This window comes from Formica exsecta, unplaced genomic scaffold, assembly GCF_003651465.1.
Source record: "Formica exsecta isolate Colony F162 unplaced genomic scaffold, ASM365146v1 scaffold191, whole genome shotgun sequence".
Lineage (NCBI taxonomy): Eukaryota > Metazoa > Arthropoda > Insecta > Hymenoptera > Formicidae > Formica > Formica exsecta.
This window is the reverse complement of record NW_021849211.1, coordinates 2,934,541-2,941,581: the sequence shown is the minus strand read 5'-3', so window position 1 is coordinate 2,941,581 and position 7,041 is coordinate 2,934,541. Positions and strand designations below refer to the sequence as shown.

The following is a 7,041-nucleotide window of genomic DNA, read 5'->3' as shown; positions in this document are numbered from 1 at the left end:
GCTCTTGCTAAGATATGTAATTTGTAGATGCTTTACATATACATATACACGTCGTTCGCAGGTTGATATTAGGAAAACTCGTATGTGAATAAAATATGATCGTTTCATAAAACACAATTTTTTTTTGCAAAGAGAAATTTAATAAATTTAAAATTTAATATTCTTTATGCCTCTTTGGAAAATTCAAAAAATGTAAAGGTGCGTCTATATTTTTTACATCTCTTTTTTTGAAACACCATAAAAACATTCTCCCGCGTGTCTACGTCTCTTTCGCAACTGTGTACATTTCAGTCTTCAATTCTTATCCGTCCTCTATTCCGGGCATTCAAGTTTTAATCCTCGATGCGTAATCGGCAATGCAATTTCCGTTTTTGATGCATAGGGCGATATGGCATTCTCGGAGCGCATTTGCGCGCGCCATTGCGATGAGAATAAATTGCGTTCGGACCGCAGTTAACCCCGATAGAGAGCTAGAGTGCGCGTGCCAATACATACATACGTACATACATATATGTAACGTGTATATTGACTCGCGTAAAATCTCGACCTCGTACGTCCGCTGTGGCGGCGGGTCTCCCTCGCGCGCGGCGCCGGCCAGGGCGAATAAAATACGCGCCGGTAAAACCAGGCCGGGGTCGGAAATTCTCTTGGCCACCTTGTCCCGCGAGTTACTTGCGCATACTGAGCTTTTTCCTTGTATGAATCGTACATACACACACATGCAAATGTCTTCTACAATGTATACACAGATCGTTTAAACCGCTAGTGAAATATGAATGCCATATGTTACATGAAATGTGTACCAGATATAAACTATGGTCTCCTTGGTCAATTTCGAATTTTCCTTAGCACCGTTTTGATCCCATAGTTTTGAAAGGATCTTTTTTTAAATATTTATTTTTTACATATTTATAATGTGTCTTAGATTAATTATCTTTAATACGTTCGTCATGAATTTCGATTAATTTTGCGAAAGATCAATTAACAATGTCGTTTTACGATAAATAAATGTAATTTTTAACAATTATTTATGTTATGTGATTGAATCGATATTTTACGCACACACATTGGTCACGTAATTATGTTTAAATTAATGATATTTTATATATTAATGCAACATCTGTCAATATATTATTTCAATCATTATTAATTGTTAATATTAATTAATTATTAATATTAGTATTGGATTGTGTTAGAAAACTGTTACATTTTTTCGTGGATAATAATAGTAGAATGTTAGCAAATCTATATTTTTGTTTTAATTCCGCAAATATTTTTCGGATAAAATCCTCTCACGAGAATCATATATCGTTCGAAATAAGTCTGATCAGATGTTCAGAGAGCTAATGAATAGTAGTTTACATAAATTTGCATTAATTCGCGTCGTTTTCGCATTTTTGCTAGTATTTATCGTCACCGTATCTGACAAACGACACGACTGTGGCTACGTATTTATAAGAACGGGGTTTCGCTTGGTACACAGTGTACGATATAATGGATACATTTACCCTGCGCGCTGTCTGCGGGTGAAGGAGGTCGTAATTGTGCATGAATATGCATCTGCATGGAATGAGTGTTCGCAGCATCCGCGAACGCTTGTCCCCAGCTTGTGAATGATTCACATTACGGATTCGTCCAGATTTTACAACATCTCGCAACGTTGTTCTCTCTCGATTTCGGCGCGAAAAAAAAAAAAAAACGCGATGCGTCTGTTTATTACGACTTGAACGATTACGTGTGACGGTGAAAATATTTATGCGATGTGAAAAAAATTAATCCGGCTGTTCAGCCGCGAACACTTTATTAGCTGCAATTTATTTTTCCTCTTCTGATATATTAATCCTATCCAATACTAGAACATCCTATCGTTATGTATGCACTGTAACCGATACTGCGCGTGCTTGTTTTTAAAACGATATTATTTGCTTATCTGTAATTGTAGTGTACAATGCATTGTTGTTGTATGCGCGATTAAAATTCATCGCGCGTTTGCTGCGCTCCAAGCAAGGAGCTAGGAGTTAGTAATCCAGGCACATCGCAAGACAGTGCTCGCTGACGTAGGACACAAAGTCTCCGGAATATTATTTAATTATGAAAGGGGAAGAGTCTTTGCTCTCCCCGCATTTATATCTCGTTAAGTTTGCGAATTTAGATCACGTTGGAAATAAAAAAATATGGATTAACGAATTTCATACATATATCTATCAAATAATTAAATCAATGTACACTATGGTGTTGTACAGTTATTTCGGACAACACCGGGATGTGCACCGTCTATTCAAATAATACGTGTTACAGAGAGTAAATAACAAATATTTGTATACTCTTTTGCTTGTTTGAAATAATTCTACGCAAAAACGCGCAGGATATTACCTTGAAATATATTTTATTTCATAAACAAAATTTTCATTCGAAATAAACGCGAAATGAAAATAATGTATATATATTATATTATAATTAAACATATAGTCAAATAAATACCCACATTTACATTAACGTTTATATTAATATTATAGATGGTGAAATTTGACAGAGATTAAAAGTTTCGCCATGTGTCTAGTACTACATATTAGCGTGTACGGTTGCCCGCAATCTTTCTCTTCTTTCTCGGCATTGCGCCAATTAATTTTTTACCAGCTGCTTTTGAGATCTGTCGGCATGTTTTCTTTTTTTCAACCTCTGTATTTACCGCAAATTAAGTTCTTTCATTGCAATTTTAGCTCGCCCTATGCGCGCCGCAGAACAATTCCGTATAATAAACGACTAATTGGAGGAATGGGGCGCACATATGCATACGGTTGTGTGTCCTTTAAAAGCCTCGCGTCGCTTTTGTACACTCTTTGGTCACCTCGTTCCACTCACGCGAGTACAACGCCCACGCAATGGGAATATCTAATGACCTCCCACGGGATTAAACTTCGAAAGCGAAGATAATGCGAGTCCCGCGACGGCGCAGAGAGCGTTTTATCGGTCTGGCCGCGGTTTATTCTTCGTGGAAATCCAATTTTCCGTATCGACCTCGGCCCGGAAATATTATACGTCGCGTCGCGCGAACACATAAACGCTCTCGATAAATTATTCCGGTAATAATATTCCGGTAACGCACACAAGATTTCCGTCGGACTTGCATATGTGCGGAGACCTTTACAATTCGGCAAGCACTTCGCAAGGACTTTGATAATCCGGTTGATCTTTCAAAGTCAAATGTTTTCTTTGCGAATAGTTTGCGTTACGGAAGGAGAAGAGGAACGTTTCTATACACTTTTGAACGAGAGACAAGCAGAATGTCGGATGCTCTTCATCATGATTAAACAAGATTGTCGTAGATTAATTAGCGTAATATGTCCCCCCCCCCTCGATACTTTAATAACTGGAAGCGATTTTTCATATATACGCATTTATGCAAGAGGGAGACTGTATTATTTATCGGATTTTCCGATAAGACTCTACCGTCCCGCTCATATTTCGCGAAAATGTAAATTACATTGACTTCTCGCCGAGAGACGAGGCACCCAACATTAGAATAATATCAACGTGCGATTTCCGTAGAAATCGTAATTTAGCTTTGCGTTGGAAATATGAGTTGTGGAGCTGATACACGTCACATCGAGAATGTGCGAAATGAAGATTTTATTTTTAAAATTCCTTCTGATGTTTCCATGGGAAATGATAGAAAGAATGTATTTGAATCGCGACACAGAGCGTGTAATTTTACATAGGATGTATTAAATATGCGAAATGTAATGATACCTAAATATAGAGAGTCGTATATTATGCAAATTTTAACTTATAATTAGTACAGGCTACATAACTAAAATAAAAAAAATAAACGTATGTATATTTATAGTAATTTTTAACGTAGGATTTTTGTTGTAAAAATTCCTAAAACGTTGTAAACTTTGTTAGCTCCGAGAAACTGCTTGTAATTAAATTTCAAAGAAAAGTTGCAAGGCTGGGTCGCGACGGTTAGTTGTACTTCTTTTCATGTCGCTCTTTGTACATTTAACATTATAATTAAGGAAATAAAAACCGTATAATTTCAGTATACGCAACTGTACTAGACGTTAAAGAGAAACCTAAGACCATGAATAATTTTTACAATTAAAAATACTGTCTTCCTTTTACTGGAATAAATAGAGAAAAAGAAGAACAGTATTTATCTCTTATATCTAATATAATCCTATTTTTTTTGTTATACAAATAATAAATTTGGAACAGCTAAAGATAACCAGTATATATATATATATATATATCGATAATTTTCTGAAAATAAACTTTAATTAAAAAAAAAAAAAGAAAAAAAAATCGCGCGAGAGTTATTCTTTCTTCCTTTCGCTCTTTTTTCGTCATGATTGATTGATCGCTCATTAATACGATCGAGCTGTCAAAATCGAAACGTCTTTATCTATTCAATGCGATGCAAACTGCCTGTCACAGTTCGTTACCACGTAGGCGTAAGAAAATTGATCGAGCAATTGCACGAACGATTTTATCATCATGCCTGTAGAATTATCGCGCGCTCGCGTTCGCGTCGAGGGTCGTTATCCTTCGCGATCAGTAGAATCGGAATAAAACGAGGCTCGATTTCCCTAGCATCGATCGCAAACTATATCGCGATTTGCGTGTTGCCAAACTCGGCGTAAAACGCGCGATCGGCCGCGTATATAAGCCCGTGCCGCGACGAGAGACGTACGATGCGCGCGATTTCGACGTGGGCGATGATCGATCACGATTACCATATACCACGCCGTATTGCCGGCAGCGGCTGTATTATCGCTGATCCGGGCGAAACTAAACGTTACTGCATCCCGAGGCCGAAACAAACGTCCGGATAATCGCCCGTGATCCGATTAAACGCGCTTCCCTCCTTCGCGGCAGCGGATCGGCGTGCGTTTGACGGATCTGTCATGGATATCCGCATTTTTCGGCGTGTATCGGCTTGTTCGAGATATTTACTATGCCACCGATGACATCGAGACACGCGATGATGGGAAGATGATGGATATGCGTATCGCCGCGAGATAGATCTAGACGAGTAGTCGATGTAAAATAGTACGTCGTGCTTGGAGTAGCTTATCGATAGGGAAATTCATGTAACGACATTGGGAACACTGAACAATATCATATTTTTTTTTGTTTTGCCAGCGTTATATTTTTATTACAAAAAAAAAAGAGGAGCGAAACGATATATCGAAAAATAGAATAATATCGATATGGAACGTATTTTTTTAACGGTCTCGATATTGCTCGCGCAAAACGAGCACGAAATAATATTCAATTTCTTCTTGCGTAAATAACGAATCTATTTACATCTTATATAAAAACGCATCTCTCTTTCTCTCTCGTTGCAGATAGAATATGAATCGATATTATGTTTGTGCTTGAAAAATTAATAATGTTTTTTCTAAAAAAAAACATTATTTATTACATCGCGTATCGAGCTTAACAATATAATGGCTAAACGTAATCGTATATGCGTGATCATTTTTAAGAAATCAAAGATTCAATAATAAAATAGAAGGAGATTTTTGCGACAATTATTTTTTCCTATGCAAAGAAATTTGCCTCTTTTATCATACTTGCTCTTACAACGATGATAGATACACAAATGTCAATTCAATTTTAATTTGATATCTTAGAGTATTCAATCGCTGTAAATCGGATTTCAAAATTCAATTAAGAATACGAGAAGACAGGATTTCAGGAAAATTTAATAGTCGTTTGCCTTTAAATTTGCTAGGATTCTCAACTTTTTCTCTTTATCTGCGCATTCTCTCTCTTTCTCTTTCCAATGGAAAAATATTCACTTTTCCTTTACACGAAATGCACGAAACTATCTCTCTTTGCTTGGGGTTTTTTTTTCTTCTCTCTCTCTCTCTCTCTCTCTTTTCCAAATAGATCATATATGAATAAGCCCTTTACAGACGATATTAAAAACCATTAAGATGACGTTTTTCCACTGAAAGAGTAAGTCGACAATGTAGAACAAAATTTCCTCATCCAAGATTTTGTTTGCTTGAGAAAATGGAGAAATTACCTATTCGATTAATGGAGAAGGTCTTCTAGTTACTCCTTCATATTTTAAAAATAGCTACTATGACCACCTTATATAGCCTATTATATCTGAGACGCGCTGCGACGGCGGTGCTATCATCGTATCCTATTTGTGCTCGATAATTACTTCTCGCCCGGAGGTGAAAGGCCACCGCGTCCCGGGGTGTAGAAATCAAGCGGGATTCTCGTGCGCGCATCAGGGGGATTAGATCAAAGGGGCGACAAAAGCGCGCCTGCTGCCGGGAAGGAGTCGTTGCCGTCGAGCTCGCTCTCTCGTTATCGTCGTCGTCGTTCTTCGAAGGTAGAAGCACGCTGTCGAATCGAGAGAGACGAGTCGTCGGGTCGAGTATCGATTAGGTTGGTATACGATAGGTAGGTAAGTATATAGGTAGAGAGGTAGAACCGGCCCCCCAAAGTCACCGAGATACCAAGAGGAAGAGGTGGCGGTGGCGGCGACGACGACGACGACTGCGACGCTGCCGCCGCCGCCGCCATCGCCAGGAGGATCGATCGTGTGTTCTCGCCAACCCCCTGCCCCCCGGCTGAAACAAATAAAACGATAACGAATGTGCTGTCTCGAGACCGATTCCCAAAGCGGCCCTTTCGGCCACTCCGTGCGGGCTGTTCCTTAGGTGTTTTAACGCGGAAGCGTAATATACCGAGTCGAATGAAACCCTTTATTCCGAGATGCTCCTTTCGTGTCAAGTTCTCCGATTTTACGTTAGGAATTACGTATTTAATTTATGGCCGAGATTACACGCGTGGCTTTGTAATATAAAAAAATATTTTAAGGTGGATTTATATACGGATAATGTCAGAAGATTGTATAGAATGTCGCGCGGACTCACCGTCTTTTTTTAATTTATCGTTCAATTTTAAATTTTCTGACGGAAAAAAAATTTAATAAAGTGCCACACTATTTTTGTATCACATTATTTTTTTTAATTTTTAAAAATTTTTTAAACGTTAATTATATTATATATAAAT

General features: G+C 38.0%; 1 protein-coding gene across 2 annotated transcripts in view; it reads left to right on the top strand.

Moving 5' to 3' along the window:
* The window catches only part of LOC115233917 (transmembrane protein 132E), a 116,596-nt gene that overhangs the window by 48,803 nt on the left and 60,752 nt on the right, over nucleotides 1-7,041 (top strand). The gene's annotated exons all lie outside the window — the stretch shown is intronic.